General features: G+C 42.7%; 1 pseudogene; it reads left to right on the top strand.

Moving 5' to 3' along the window:
* The window catches only part of LOC128695036 (retinol dehydrogenase 13-like), a 16,090-nt pseudogene extending 8,485 nt beyond the window's left edge, over positions 1–7,605 (top strand).
* The last annotated feature ends 9,895 nt before the right edge of the window (positions 7,606–17,500 follow it).

Below are 17,500 nucleotides of genomic sequence, written 5' to 3'. Positions count from 1 at the left end.
CCACTTTTTCTTCTCTCCGAATGGCTCGTTATGTCTTTATCTTTATTCTGGCAACTTAACTGTGTAAATAGTGTACGTACGTAGCAGTAGAGAAAGAATATACGGATTAGAGAGAAACTACTCGTTCTGTGATCGCCTTGTTCCTTTATTGCCATGTTGCTAGTTGTGTTGCTGACTTGGGTTATGGCAAGGTGCAACACTGCTTCAGTTGCTATCTGTGTTCGTAATAGAGCCCTACACAATTCTTTTTTATTTTTCTTATTCATTCTAATAATAATAATTATTATTATTATAATAATTATTATAATAATAAAAATAAACCAATAACAAAATTCAACTACTAACAAATGCATCAACCCTCAGTTGTTTCTGGTTTTACTGTTATTGTTGTAAATATTGCTCTTGCTGCTAATTTTAATGTTCTGGTTGTTGTTGTTACAGTAACCAAGGTTGTTGCTGATTCTCCTGATGGACTAAACGCGTCCTCTCCAGGCTGAGGGACTGAGCACCTCAAACTCCTTCACACCTTCCACTGTTCCTCTTCTGTACTGAACCGATGAAGTCACTGGCTAGTGAAACGTTACTACAGTCAACATACCCAAATGTTGCACAAATCTCATTAGCATAAGGCATTGCTGCTGTTTATCTTATGTTAGCGGGTTTGAGGAGGACCTGCCTAGTATGGTCCGGTAGGCCTGCTGCAGTGTTCCTCCTTTTTGTTGTTCTTATGTACTGTTGTTATTCCTTTAACAAGGGATGTTGAAGAAAAGTTCTCCTAGCCGGGTGATCAACGTGACGTCCCCATCCCATTCGAAACGCAAGAAGCTTGACCCAGACTCGTTGAACTTCGAACACGACAAGTACTCCCCAGTAGTGGCTTACGGACAGAGCAAGCTGTGCAACGTGCTGTTCACCCAGGAGCTGGCTGTCAAGCTGTCAGGCTCAGGTAACTGTTCTTCCCTGTGTTTTAACACTTGATTCTCCAAACAATATAGTATCAGCCTGTTAATTAACAGACACTTGCTCAGCAATAACCCAGACGGAGACAGAAACACAGGAGGCTCATTGATGTCTATATTTGACCTTTCTTCTGGGATCCTCTTCAGCAGATACACAAGTGAATGGTGAACATAATTATGTGAGAAAAGTTGCAGCCTCACCTTGCTGGGGAGTAGGGAATGTCAGGTGGACGCCTGGAAGGACAGGTCAAGGAGGGAGGGAGTGGGAAGCCAGGTCCTCTAGAAACATGTGGAGCATTTAGGTATCTTTATTACCGAAACGTATCGCCTGCACAACAGGCTTCTTCAGTCGAATATAAGCGAATATAACACTGGAGGCAGTAGTAGTAGTTAGATCTGCCTAACATATGTTGTACTCGTTATCATGGGCCAGTAATCCTACTGCATTGCTTCTCCATTCTTGTGTTCTTCAGAACATAAGCGCATATGAAAGGTTTGCACAACTGTAGGCCTACTGGCCTATGCTAGGCAGGTCTAACTCACACCCACTCATGTACTTTCCAACTTATTTTAGAGCTACACAAGGTTTTAGTTTAGTAACACTACTCGGGAGTTTGTTCCACTCATCTACATACTAAACCAGTGCTTCCCTATATCCTTTCTAGCCTTTCCAATGTGAACCCATTGTTGCACGTTATTTATATCCCCTGTATTTAATTGCCTTCCATTTATACACGTCTGTTATATCCTCTCCAATTCTACGTCTTACTAGAGAATGTAGATTAGGTGCCGTCAGTCTATCCTCGTAGAAAGAATGTTTCGTACATGGGATCAACTTTGTCATCTTTTTCATTAAGTTAATGATGCATTTGTGAAACATCTGGGTATCTTTATTGTGGAAACGTTTCGCTTATCAACCGCTTCCTCAGTCCAACACAAAGAAGAATTGTGGGAGATGAAAAAGAGTCTGAGGTAATCAGTCTCTCAGTCTGGAGTCGATGTGTTCGGTCCATCAATCTTGGTAAATGTACATTATATACTGCAGACTGTCGTCAGTATGTAAGTCCCTTCTCCGTTCATATATTGTACACTTACTGTCTGTCCCACCAGGCTTAGGGACTGATTACCTCCAGCCTCTTTTCATCTCCCACCATTCTTATCTGTGTTGGACTGTGGACCCCTCTCTTAGCACTATTAGATCTGTAGCTGTCCTGGACATAACTAGCAGCTCCTTTCTCCTGCTCTCTCCAATATCATTCCCACCAGCACTGAAGCAGATAATGGGCTTGTTCCCATTATCTGACATGATATTATCCAACCTGTTGACTATGTCAACAACACCAGCTCCAGGGAAACACATCCTCTGTCTCACCTTCCTATTTCCGTTACAGAAAGCACGGTCCAAAGATCATGTGAATGACAGACCAGAATGATATTCTTACCTTTATGAACAGAGCACTTAGTGGTACCTTTATCCTCACTGACCAATGAAGTACATTCGTTCTGGAGAACAGAGAAGCAATTTGCTATCTTCAAGTCTTTTCTCTTAACCTTATTTTAATGTTTCTTCTTATACTGGGAAATACTTTTTACTCGTAACGGCGGCCAATCTGTTCCTCGCTGATGGTAACCTGTTTCCCTTCACTAACCCCAACCACCTCACATTTGTTGCTATACTTATCCAGGCGAATTTTCAGTTTCTTATTTTCCTCCTCAAGAAAAACATCCTTCAAAGCCTTGACCTCCGACTCTTAAGCACTACAGAAACAAGCCATAGAACTCTGTCACTCCATAATAATCCCCTTGACAGCTCGCAATCTCTCGTGACCACTAACTTCAGCGGAGATAAATGGTATAAAATACAGACACAATGAAAAAATAAACACGAATACAGTATAATGCGATCCTTTATTGAGCACGTTTCTCCCATACAGTGGACTTTATCAGGTCACAAACAGAGCTACCTGGGTAAAGATATTCATGCTCATGTAGGTTTGTCAGGACGAGTCCTGGCCCGGATCTTTTCCACACGGTGACACGGCAGTGGCTACTGAAGGAGTGTCGGAGTATGTACATGTGATGTACCGTTTACAGCCCAATGGCAGGGGCAGCCCTATGACAAGGGCACGGTGAGCCATACAAGAGAGTGTGTGTGTGTATATATATATATATATATATATATATATATATATATATATATATATATATATATATATATATATATATATATATATATATATATATATATATATATATATATATATATATATATATATATATATATATATATATATTCTTGACGTGACTCTCCGCCCTATATATACTCTCGTACTCTTTACCCAGAGCAAAACCCTGATCGCTGCCACAGAACAGCTGAATTAGACCGACATCTTCAAGATCCTCAGACGCGTCATCTTAGGATTAAGACCTGTGTCAGGACGCAGTTCCTGATGAATAAAACAAATAAGTCACCCAGGTAGATCTGTTTGTGACTTGATAAAACCCACTGGGCGAAACGTTGTCAATAAAGGTTCGCATTATTACTGCATTTGAGTTTACTTTTCCACCATTGACCTCAGTGAAAGTCTCCACCCACAGGGGTGACAGCCAACTGTGCGAACCCTGGGGAAACAAACTCCGAGATTCTGAATGCTCATCTCCTGAGTCTCAGGATCTGTGCTATCAAGATTTTCTTCGTCACTGTCTGCAAGGTATGGTACCCCATCATCATGGATTTATTTTCCACCTCATTACCATCAATTTTCCAACCCATTAACATATTTATTTTTCACACCATTACCATAGATTTAAGTGGAGATGTTTTGTGTAAAATCTTAAGTGGATTTAAATGTTTAACCTAAACATCAGTGTTTATATAGTGGGAGTAAAAACAGCGTGTGTAAATATATAGCAGTGGCTGGAGTGAATATTTGGTGCAAATACTGCCTATCCCGACCTATTTCCTATCTACCTATCCCCGTCTATTCCCTATCTACCTGTCCCAACCTATTCCCTCTCTACCTATCACAACCTATTCACTATCTACCTGTCCCTATATGTTCTCCATCTACCTATGTCTATCGTCTACTCTAGGATCCAGAGTTGGGAGCAAAAACTTCCATCTATCTAGCTGTGGCGGAGGAAGTAGATGGAGTGAGCGGACGATACTTCGCAGAGTGCAAGGTATGTAAAAGGAGGGAGGGAGGGAGGGAGGGAGGGAGGGATGGAATGTGGGGAGAGGGAGGGAAGGAGTGAGTCAAATAATGAAGGAGGGAGGGAAGGAAAGAAGGAAGGAGTAACTGAAGTGGGCAAGGAAGGATGGACGGAGGGAAGGAAGGAGTGAAGGAAGGAAGGAAGGAAGGAAGGAAGGAAGGAAGGAAGGAAGGAAGGAAGGAAGGAAGGAAGGAAGGAAGGAAGGAAGGAAGGAAGGAGTGAAGGAAGGAAGGAGTGAAGGAAGGAAGGAGTGAAGGAAGGAAGGAGTGAAGGAAGGAAGGAGTGAAGGAAGGAAGGAGTGAAGGAAGGAAGGAGTGAAGGAAGGAAGGAGTGAAGGAAGGAAGGAGTGAAGGAAGGAAGGAAGGAGTGAAGGAAGGAAGGAGTGAAGGAAGGAAGGAAGGAAGGAAGGAAGGAAGGAAGGAAGGAAGGAAGGAAGGAAGGAAGGAAGGAAGGAAGGAAGGAAGGAGTGAAGGAAGGAAGGAGTGAAGGAAGGAAGGAGTGAAGGAAGGAAGGAGTGAAGGAAGGAAGGAGTGAAGGAAGGAAGGAGTGAAGGAAGGAAGGAGTGAAGGAAGGAAGGAGTGAAGGAAGGAAGGAGTGAAGGAAGGAAGGAGTGAAGGAAGGAAGGAAGGAGTGAAGGAAGGAAGGAGTGAAGGAAGGAAGGAGTGAAGGAAGGAAGGAAGGAGTGAAGGAAGGAAGGAGTGAAGGAAGGAAGGAGTGTTGTGATGGTGAAGGAAGGAAGGAGTGTTGTGGTGAAGGAAGGAAGGAGTGAAGGAAGGAAGGAGTGAAGGAAGGAAGGAGTGAAGGAAGGAAGGAAGGAGTGAAGGAAGGAAGGAGTGAAGGAAGGAAGGAGTGAAGGAAGGAAGGAGTGAAGGAAGGAAGGAGTGAAGGAAGGAAGGAAGGAGTGAAGGAAGGAAGGAGTGAAGGAAGGAAGGAGTGAAGGAAGGAAGGAGTGAAGGAAGGAAGGAGTGAAGGAAGGAAGGAGTGAAGGAAGGAAGGAGTGAAGGAAGGAAGGAGTGAAGGAAGGAAGGAGTGAAGGAAGGAAGGAGTGAAGGAAGGAAGGAGTGAAGGAAGGAAGGAGTGAAGGAAGGAAGGAGTGAAGGAAGGAAGGAGTGAAGGAAGGAAGGAGTGAAGGAAGGAAGGAGTGAAGGAAGGAAGGAGTGAAGGAAGGAAGGAGTGAAGGGGTAATAAGAGTCTCATTACCTTAATTACATAATATCTACTCGTTAATCATAATTAATGAGAGTAATTAATGATCTATGTTCTTGATCCCAGGAAGCTGAGCCGTCTCAACTAGCCCAGCAGAAGCATCTAGCCCAGCAACTGTGGAAGGCCAGTGAAGTGGCTGTTAAACTTCAACCCCACGAGAAGCACTACTAGCTAGCTCTTTACTAGCCCAGCTAGCTCTTTACTAGTCCAGCTAGCTCTTTTCTAGCCCAGCTAGCTCTTTAGTATACCAGCTAGCTCTTTTCTAGCCCAGCTAGCTCTTTAGTATATCAGCTAGCTCTTTACTAGCTCAGCTAGCTCTTTTCTAGCCTGACTAGCTCTTTACTAGCTTGGCTAGCTCTTTACTAGCCCAACTAGGTCTTGACTAGCATGGCTAGACCTTTACTAGTCCAGCTAGCTCTGTACTAGCCCAGCTAGGCCTTTACTACCCCAGCCAGCTCTGTACTAGGCCCAGCTAGCTCTTTACTAGCCTCGATAGCTCTTTACTAGCCCAGGCAGCTCTATACTAGCCCAACCAGGTCTTTACTAGCCCTGCTATCTCTTTATTAGCCCACCTAAGTTTTTACTAGAACATAAGAATGGAAGAACACTGCAGAAGGCCTACTGCCCCATACTAGGCAGGTCCTTCTCCAAACCATCTATTCTCAGCCTATTTTTTGCTTAACCTTTTCACAAAGCTATTCAGGGTCCTAGCTTCTATTAGCTTACTAGATAGATTGTTCCACCACCATCTAGTCAGCTATTAGCACAACATTCTCTACCTTCTAGCTAACTACTACTACTGTAATATATCTTCTAGCAAGCAACTAGCACAGTAGTCTACCTTCTAGCCAGCTACTAGTACAGTAGTCTACCTTCTAGCCAGCTGCTAGTACAGTAGTCTTCCTTCAAGCCAGCTACTAGTACAGTAGTCTACCTTCTAGCCAGCTACTAGTACAATAGTCTACCTTCTAGCCAGCTGCTAGTGCAGTAGTCTACCTTCTAGCCAGCTACTAGTACAGTAGTCTACCTTCTAGCCAGCTGCTAGTACAGTAATCTACCTTCTAGCCAGCTGCTAGTACAGTAGTCTACCTTCTAGCCAGCTACTAGTACAGTAGTCTACCTTCTAACCAGATGCTAGTACAGTAGTCTACCTTCTAGCCAGCTGCTAGTACAGTAGTCTACCTTCTAGCCAGCTGCTAGTACAGTAGTCTACCTTCTAGCCACCTGCTAATACAGTAGTCTACCTTCTAGTCAGCTACTAGCACAGTAGTCTACCTTCTAGCCAGCTGCTAGCACAGTAGTCACTACCTTCTAGCCAGCTGCTAGTACAGTAGTCTACCTTCTAGCCAGCTGCTAGTACAGTAGTCTACCTTCTAGCCACCTGCTAATACAGTAGTCTACCTTCTAGTCAGCTACTAGCACAGTAGTCTACCTTCTAGCCAGCTGCTAGCACAGTAGTCACTACCTTCTAGCCAGCTGCTAGTACAGTAGTCTACCTTCTAGCCAGCTGCTAGTACAGTAGTCTACCTTCTAGCCACCTGCTAATACAGTAGTCTAACTTCTAGTCAGCTACTAGCACAGTAGTCTACCTTCTAGCCAGCTACTAGCACAGTAGTCTACCTTCTAGCCAGCTGCTAGTACAGTAGTCTACATTCTAGCCACCTGCTAATACAGTAGTCTACCTTCTAGCCAGCTACTAGCACAGTAGTCTACCTTCTAGCCAGCTGCTAGTACAGTAGTCTACCTTCTAGCCACCTGCTAATACAGTAGTCTACCTTCTAGTCAGCTACTAGCACAGTAGTCTACCTTCTAGCCAGTTACTAGCACAACAGTGCAAATGCAATATGAGGTGTGCAATAATTGATTTGTGATTTGCATATTCGTAATTAATTAATGGAGAGAGAGAAAAAGAGAGACAGACAGACAGACAGACAGACAGACAAACAGACAGAAAGAGCGAAAGAGAGAGAGAGAGAGAGAGAGAGAGAGAGAGAGAGAGAGAGAGAGAGAGAGAGAGAGAGAGAGAGAGAGAGAGAGAGAGAGAGAGAGAGAGAGAGAGAGAGAGAGAGAGAGAGAGAGAGACAGAGACAGAGAGAGAGAGACAGAGAGAAAGAGAGAGAGAGAGAGAGAGAGAGAGAGCTAACTTGTAAAACTGATTTTAATTAAAATAATGTACCCTAATTTCCCTCTGTATAATAATTAATAACTTGAATAAACATTAAATTAATTTGGAAACAAATTTATTTCAACATTAAAATCTAATTGTTTATTTTTTAATGTAACTTCATTGTCTCCATTTTTTATGCAACATGACGTCAAAATCTGTATTTTTAAGCAACAAGACGTCAAAATCTGTATTTTTAAGCAACAAGACGTCAAAATCTGTATTTTTAAGCAACAAGACGTCAAAATCTGTATTTTTAAGCAACAAGACGTCAAAATCTGTATTTTTAAGCAACAAGACGTCAAAATCTGTATTTTTATGCGACATTATGTAAAAAAAAACTCCATTTTTATGCAACATGACGTAAAAAATGTGAATTTATATGCAACATGACGCAAAAAAATATTTGCATACACCATCACGTAAAAATCTAAAAAAATTCCTCCATTTGTCAAAATACTTTTTTTTCCAAACAGATTTAAAATATGTATTATTTCATACACAAGTGCCATACACGAGCGTTAATACTTAGTGCCAGTAACCATACACAAGTGCCATACACGAGCGTTAATACTTAGTGCCAGTAACCATACACAAGTGCCATACACGAGCGTTAATACTTAGTGCCAGTAACCATACACAAGTGCCATACACGAGCGTTAATACTTAGTGCCAGTAACCATACACAAGTGCCATACACGAGCGTTAATACATAGTGCCAGTAACCATACACAAGTGCCATACACGAGCGTTAATACTTAGTGCCAGTAACCAAACACAAGTGCCATACACGAGCGTTAATACATAGTGCCAGTAACCATACACAAGTGCCATACATAGTGCCAATAGCCTAATTTTGGTTAATATAAATCCAAGAACGTGGTCGCGTATTCTAGATGATGTTCTCCAAGATATAAATAATAGACTTGAATAATCTCGGGACGTCTCTTGCGAGATTTAAAGTGACGTCCACAGATGCAGAGACACGTCATTAACTTGCGACGGTCACACAGTGGGAAGAAACACTAGCTATGTTTCCCTATTACATCACATAGGATGGGCCGCTGTGTTGTAATGTGTCAGCCTGAGCTTAGAGACTTCAGTAATGTCAGCCTGGATTGAAAGACTTCATAGTGTCAGCCTTAGCTGGGATACATCACTAGTGTCAGCCTGAGGAAGGACCACGAGATAAATCTTCTAAGCATGGCAGCCCAAAATGCTACTGGAACAACACTGCGGTATATCTCGTACCTGCTAGCCATCAGAAGATTCAGAATTCTGTACGAGGCAAAAGTATGTGTGAGTGTGGGTGTATGAACACACACTCACCCACATATTATGTTGTTTTCTCTTATTACTTTGATAGTAAGGTTCTCACTACAGGTTCTAGTGTGGGGTAGCTTTTACATAAAGGCCTTATATGTCTAGGGTAGTACTTATATGTATGATTATATGTATTTTTTTTTTATTAACACATCGGCCGTCTTCCACCAAGGCAGGGTGGCCCGAAAAAGAAAAACTTTCACCATCATTCATTACGTCACTGTCTTGCCAGATGTATGCTTACACTACAGTTTTTAAACTGCAACCTTAACACTCCTCCTTCAGTGTGCCGGCACTGTACTTCCCATCTCATGGAATCAAGTCCGGCCTGCCGGTTTCCTTGAATCCATTCATAAATGTTACCTTGCTTACACTCCAACAGCACATCAAGTCCTAAAAACCATTTGTCTCCATTTGCTCCTATTTAACACGCTCACGCACGCTTGCCCCTCGCACACAAAACTTCCTTGACCCCCCCTCCTTCCAACCTTTCCTAGGCTGACCCCTACCCCACCTTCCCTCCACTACAGATTGATACACTTTCGAAGTCATTCTATTTTGTTCCAGCCTCTCTACATGTCTAAACCATCTCAACAACTCCTCCTCAGCCCTCTGGATAATAGTTTTGGTTATTCCACACCTCCTAATCTCCAAACTACAGATTCTCTGCATTATATTCACACCACACATTGCCCTCAGACATGACATCTCCACTGCCTCCAGCCTTCTCTTTGTTGCAACATTCACAACCTATGCCTCACACCCATATAAGAGCGTTGGTATAACTATACTCTCATACATTCCCTTCTTTGCTTTCATGGATAAAGTTCTTTGTCTCCACAGACTCCTAAGTACATCACTCACCCTTTTCCCCTCGTCAATTCTATGATTCACCTCATCCTTCATAGACCCATCTGCTGACACGTTCTGAATGTTGGACAGGTAAATAACCATGCCACATATAAACTAAATAATGTAGATCTTAATACTACTGATTGCGAAAAGGATTTAAGAGTTCTGGTTAGCAGTAATCTAAAACCAAGACAACAGTGCATTAGTGTTCGCAATAAAGCTAAAAGAATTCTTGGCTTCATATCTAGAAGTATAAATAATAGAAGTCCTCAGGTTGTTCTTCAACTCTATATATCCTTGGTTAGGCCTCATTTAGATTATGCTGCTCAGTTCTGGTCACCGTATTACAGAATGGATATAAATGCTCTGGAAAACGTACAGAGGAGGATGACAAAGATGATCCCATGTATCAGAAATCTCCCCTGTGAGGACAGATTGAGGGCCCTGAATATGCGCTCTCTCGAAAGGCGTAGAATTAGGGGGGATATGATCGAAGTGTATAAATGAAAAACAGGAATAAATAAAGGGGACGTAAATAGCGTGCTGAAAATTTCCAGCCAAGACAGGACTCGCAGCAATGGTTTCAAGTTGGAAAAAATCAGATTCAAGAAGAATATAGGAAAGCACTGGTTTGGTAATAGAGTTGTGGATGAGTGGAATAAACTCACGAGCACAGTTATTCAGGCTAAAACGTTGTGTATTTTTAAAAATAGGTTAGATAAATACATGAGTGGGTGTGGGTGAGTGTGAGTTGGACCCGACTAGCTTGTGCTGCTGGGTCTGGCGTCGTGCTCCTTCCTTGAATGGAGGTGACCAGACTGGGTGGGTCATTGAGCTAATCCGGGGGGGTGGGTCATGGGGTTAATCCGGGGGGAGACATGGACTTGCTCCGCATGGGTCAGTAGGCCTGTTGCAGTGTTCCTTCTTTCTGATGTTCTTACGTTCTTAAATATCTGAACACATTCACCTCCTCCATACTCTCTCCTTCCAATCTGATATTCAATCTTCCATTACCAAATTTTTTTGTTCTCATCACTTTACTCTTTCCTATATTCACTTTTAAATTTCTTCTTTTACATAACCTACCAAACTCATCAACCAACCTTTGCAAATTCTCTTCAGAATCTCCCAAAAGCACAGTGTCATCAGCAAAAAGCAGCTGTGACAACTCCCACTTTATGTTAGATTCTTCATCTTTTAACCCCACACCTCTTGCCAACACCTGAGCATTCACTTCTATTAAAACTTCATCTATTAATATATTGAACAACCACGGTGACATCACACATCCTTGTCTAAGGTCTACTTTTACTGGGAAATAATCTCTCTCTCGCCTACATACTCTAATCTGAGCCTCACTATCCTCGTAAAAACTTTTCACCGCTTTCAATAACCTACCTCCTATTCCATACTTTTGCAACATCTGTCATATTGCCCCCCTATCCACCCTATCATACGCCTTCTCCAAATCCATAAATGTCACAGAGACCTCTTTACCCTTGTCTAAATACTGTTCACCTATATGTTTAACTGCAAACACTTGGTCTACACACCCCCTACCCTTCCTAAAGCCTCCTTGTTCATCTGCTATCCTTCTATCCATCATACTCTTAATTCTTTCAATAATGCACTTTACCAGGTATACTCAACAGAATTATTCCCCTGCAATTTATACGCACTCTTTTGTCCCCTTTGCTTTTATACAAAGGAACTATGCACGGACTCTACCAATCCCTAGGTACCTTACCCTCTTCCATATATTTATTAAATAATTACACTAACCACTCCAAAACTATATCCCCACCTGCTTTTAACATTTCGATCTGTATACCATCAATCTCAGCTACTTTACCCCCTTTCATTCTACTCACTGCCCCATGCACTTCCCCCACACTCACAACTGGATCATCCTCACTCCTACAAGATGCTATTCCTCCTTGCCCTATAGACGAAATCGCAGCTTCCCTATCTTCATCAACATTTAACAATTCCTCAAACTATCCCCTTCATCTTCCCAATTCCTATAACTCCCCATTTAATAACTCTCCTCTCCTATTTTTTACTAGCAAATCTATTCTTTCCCTAGGCTTTCTCAACTTATAAATCTCACTCCAAAACTTTTTCTTATTTTCAATGAAATTTGTCGATAACATTTCACCCACTCTCTCATTTGCTCTCTTTTTACATTCCTCCTCCACTCTCTTAACCTCTCTTTTTCTCTCCATATACTCCTCCCTCCTTGCATCACATCTACTTGTAAAAACCTCTCACATGCTAACTTTTTCTCTCTTACTACTCTTTACATCATCATTCCACCAATTGCTCTTCTTCCCTCCCACACCCACTTACCTGTAACCACAAACTTCTGCTGAACACTCTAACACTATATTATTAAACTTACTCCATACATCTTCAACCCCATTGCCTATTCTCTCACTAGCCCATCTGTCCTCTCAACAGTTGTTTATATCTTACCCTGACTGCCTCCTCCTTTACATAAGAACATAAGAAAGAAGGAACACTGCAACAGGCCTACTGGTCTATGTGAGGCAGGTCCAATTCTCCCAACGGCTTAAGCTTACTGACCTAGTGACCTTAAACTCACTTACCGTCTGACCTCATTGACCTAGTGAGATCAGGCACGTCACTTCTTACTTGCTGTTTCCATTTTCCTTGTATCCCATCTACCTTTTACTCTCACTGTAGCTACAAATAAAAAGTGATCTGATATATCTGTGGCCCCTCTATAAACATGTACATCTTGAAGTCTACCCAGCAGTCTTTCATCTATCGATACGTAGTCCAACAAACTACTCTCATTACTCCCTACATCATATCTTATATACTTATTTATCCTCTTTTTTCTTAAAATATGTGTTACCTATAACTAAACCCCTTTATATACAAAGTTCAATCAAAAGGCTTCCATTATCATTTACACCTGGCACCCCAAACTTACCTACCTCACCCTCTTTAAATGTTTCTCCTACTTTAGCAATTAGGTCCCCTACCACAATTACTCTATCACTTGGTTCAAAAGTTCCCACACACTCGCTTAACATCTCCCACATACACACTTATTATGACCCACTTTTCACATCCGACTCTTATTTTAATCCACATAATCCTAGAATTTACAGATTTATATTACCCCTTCTCTTTTCATAATTAATCCTTCAACATTATTGCTACCCCTTACTTAATCCCATTTATTTCTCTCCACTGAAACTCACCTACCCCCTTCAGCTTTGTTTCGCTTAGGGCCAGGACATCCCGAGATTATTCTACATTTTCATTTCTCGTTGTCTTGATATAACGAGAAGATCTATTATTTACAGCTGGGAGAACACACTCTAGAATACTCGACCACAGTCTTAGATTTATATTAACCAGACAATAGCTATAAGCGCCCTGAAAATCTTTGATCGAAATTACCGACCTAACACTGTTATACTGGAACTCTTTCCCATCAAGGCACTTTAGACATTTAATTAAACTCTCTTAAAATGCGTTGAATTAAGGGAAAAACTACGTGAGGTGTATATATGAATGAATAAGAGAAATATGGATGTTAATAAGGTGCCGAAAATATATCAAAGCAAGAAAGAACTCGCAACGATGGAATGCAATGATTGTCCAGCTGATTTGCATACGAGTTGAAGCAAGTTCCAAGGATGTTCAAAGATACTTTTGGGGACCTTGCAACTGAGTTAAGAAGGTGCAGTCACCACTCCACCATCCTTCCTCATTACTGTCAGTTGGCGCAGTCACCACTCTACCATCCTCCCTCATTACTGTCAGCTGGCGCAGTCACCACTCCACCATCCTCCCTTATTACTGTCAGCTGGCGCAGTCACCACTCCACCATCCTTCCTCATTACTGTCAGCTGGCGCAGTCACCACTCCACCATCCTTCCTCATTGCTGTCAGCTGGCGCAGTCACCACTCCACCATCCTTCCTCATTACTGTCAGCTGGTGCAGTCACCACTCCACCATCCTCCCTCATTGCTGCCTGCTGGTGCAGTCACCACTCCACCATCCTCCCTCATTGCTGCCTGCTGGTGCAGTCACCACTCCACCATCCTCCCTCATTACTGTCAGCTGGCGCAGTCACCACTCCACCATCCTCCCTCATTACTGTCAGCTGGTGCAGTCACCACTCCACCATCCTCCCTCATTGCTGCCTGCTGGTGCAGTCACCACTCCACCATCCTCCCTCATTGCTGCCTGCTGGTGCAGTCACCACTCCACCATCCTCCCTCATTACTGTCAGCTGGCGCAGTCACCACTCCACCATCCTCCCTCATTACCGCCTGCTGGTGCAGTCACCACTCCACCATCCTCCCTCATTACCGCCTGCTGGTGCAGGAGGCTGGTGAGGTGGATAATATAGGGGGTCGTGAGTAGGTCAACGAGACACCTCACAGCTGAGCTTAGCAATAAATCGCCAGATAATATGTTGATACGAAATTTTAGATCAGGTGAAATCTGCCTCTCTCAGCATATTGCCCCCCTCCAACTCTCTCTCTCTCTCTCTCTCTCTCTCTCTCTCTCTCTCTCTCTCTCTCTCTCTCTCCTTGCTCTAATCCACTTAACTCCGCCAAGACAATAAATTTCTTCTGTTTCCCACTTCCAAAGTTTACTCATTTCCATAAATACAGTGAGTTTATTCCTCAGTGAATTTATTCAGTGAGTCCCAGTCTTGGCGAGTTACTCACACTGTGAGTCTTACAAATTACTCATTCTGAGTGTCCCAGGAACACGCAAAGCAGTAACAGCCTGGTTGATCAGGCCCTGATCCATCTCGAGGCCTGGTCACAGACCGGGCCGCGGGGGCGTTGACCCCCTGAAGCCCTCTGCAGGTATACACACACACACACACACACACACACACACACACACACACACACACACACACACACACACACACACACACACACACATACACATACACACGCACACGCACACACGCACACTCCAGCTAAACACATAACTAGATACTGGCAGACATATATTCCCATTACCGGGACAAAAACTATCGGGAAAACGTCTTCCGTGACCGGAAGGTTAACGGCAACCATTAACGTCCCCGTTGCCTGCCATTAACGTCCCCGTTGCCTCACCAAATTCCAAAAGAGAGGTTGGGAAGTTGGACACGACGCAAGAATTTACGAGATTGTCCTTTAATGACCTGGTCATCAAGGCTTTACTGTGACCGCTGGTGACCGCTGGAGAGCTTCGGTGACCGTTGGGAACCGTTGGAGACTTTGGTGACCGCTGGTGACGGTTGGAGAGCTTCGGGGACCGTTGGAGAGTGTTGGTGAACGTTGGGGAACTTTGGTGATCGCTGGTATCCGTTCGTGATCCTTTGTTGCCTCTTGGTGACCGTTCGTACCGTTTTGCATGTTGGTGACCGTTCGTACCGTTCTTGCCTGTTGGTGACCGTTCGTACCGTTTTGCATGTTGGTGACCGTTCGTACCGTTCTTGCCTGTTGGTGACCGTTCGTACCGTTCTTGCCTGTTGGTGACCGTTCGTACCGTTCTTGCCTGTTGGTGACCGTTCGTACCGTTCTTGCCTGTTGGTGACCGTTCGTACCGTTCTTGCCTGTTGGTGACCGTTCGTACCGTTCTTGCCTGTTGGTGACCGTTCATAACAACGTCAACTGGTAACGTACAAATATTTCAATAACGTTATTTAACGAGAGAAAATAACTTTTCTTATTATTTTTATTATGATTATCACAATGATTAATAATCATTATCATTATTATTGCCGTTAGTAATTATCATTATACTCGTCATTAATATCACCATGAATAATTATTATTAATTATCAGTATTATCATTATTAAGTATTATTATTATAATTATTATGATTATCATGATTAACTATAATCATCATTATTATTGTTACCATTAGTAATTATTATTATCATCAGCATTGATATCATTCTCATGAATAATTATTATTAATTATCAGTGTCATCATTATTAAGTATTATCATGATTATTATTTTCATAACTATTATCATTAAGATTATTTTTTTATTTTTTTTTTATTATCACACTGGCCGATTCCCACCAAGGCAGGGTGGCCCGAAAAAGAAAAACTTTCACCATCATTCACTCCATCACTGTCTTGCCAGAAGGGTGCTTTACACTACAGTTTTTAAACTGCAACATTAACACCCCTCCTTCAGAGTGCAGGCACTGTACTTCCCATCTCCAGGACTCAAGTCCGGCCTGCCGGTTTGCCTGAACCCCTTCATAAATGTTACTTTGCTCACACTCCAACAGCACGCCAAGTATTAAAAACCATTTGTCTCCATTCACTCCTATCAAACACGCTCACGCATGCCTGCTGGAAGTCCAAGCCCCTCGCACACAAAACCTCCTTTACCACCTCTCTCCAACCTTTCCTAGGCCGACCCCTACCCCGCCTTCCTTCCACTACAGACTGATACACTCTTGAAGTCATTCTGTTTCGCTCCATTCTCTCTACATGTCCGAACCACCTCAACAACCCTTCCTCAGCCCTCTGGACAACAGTTTTGGTAATCCCGCACCTCCTCCTAACTTCCAAACTACGAATTCTCTGCATTATATTCACACCACACATTGCCCTTAGACATGACATCTCCACTGCCTCCAGCCTTCTTCTCGCTGCAACATTCATCACCCACGCTTCACACCCATATAAGAGCGTTGGTAAAACTATACTCTCATACATTCCCCTCTTTGCCTCCAAGGACAAAGTTCTTTGTCTCCACAGACTCCTAAGTGCACCACTCACTCTTTTCCCCTCATCAATTCTATGATTCACCTCATCTTTCACAGACCCATCCGCTGACACGTCCACTCCCAAATATCTGAATACGTTCACCTCCTCCATACTCTCTCCCTCCAATCTGATATTCAATCTTTCATCACCTAATCTTTTTGTTATCCTCATAACCTTACTCTTTCCTGTATACACCTTTAATTTTCTTCTTTTGCACACCCTACCAAATTCATCCACCAATCTCTGCAACTTCTCTTCAGAATCTCCCAAGAGCACAGTGTCATCAGCAAAGAGCAGCTGTGACAACTCCCACTTTGTGTGTGATTCTTTATCTTTTAGCTCCACGCCTCTTGTCAAGACCCTCGCATTTACTTCTCTTACAACCCCATCTATAAATATATTAAACAACCACGGTGACATCACACATCCTTGTCTAAGGCCTACTTTTACTGGGAAATAATTTCCCTCTTTCCTACATACTCTAACTTGAGCCTCACTATCCTCGTAAAAACTCTTCACTGCTTTCAGTAACCTACCTCCTACACCATACACTTGCAACATCTGCCACATTGCCCCCCTATCCACCCTGTCATACGCCTTTTCCAAATCCATAAATGCCACAAAGACCTCTTTAGCCTTATCTAAATACTGTTCACTTATATGTTTCACTGTAAACACCTGGTCCGCACACCCCCTACCTTTCCTAAAGCCTCCTTGTTCATCTGCTATCCTATTCTCCGTCTTACTCTTAATTCTTTCAATAATAACTCTACCATACACTTTACCAGGTATACTCACCAGACTTATCCCCCTATAATTTTTGCACTCTCTTTTATCCCTTTTGCCTTTATACAAAGGAACTATGCATGCTCTCTACCAGTCCCTAGGTACCTTACCCTCTTCCATACATTTATTAAATAATTGCACCAACCACTCCAAAACTATATCCCCACCTGCTTTTAACATTTCTATCTTTATCCCATCAATCCCGGCTGCCTTAC

Source organism: Cherax quadricarinatus, chromosome 35, assembly GCF_038502225.1.
Source record: "Cherax quadricarinatus isolate ZL_2023a chromosome 35, ASM3850222v1, whole genome shotgun sequence".
NCBI classification, from domain to species: Eukaryota; Metazoa; Arthropoda; class Malacostraca; order Decapoda; family Parastacidae; genus Cherax; species Cherax quadricarinatus.
The sequence above is the reverse complement of the archived record's forward strand: the minus strand, read 5'-3'. Positions and strand labels throughout refer to the sequence as shown.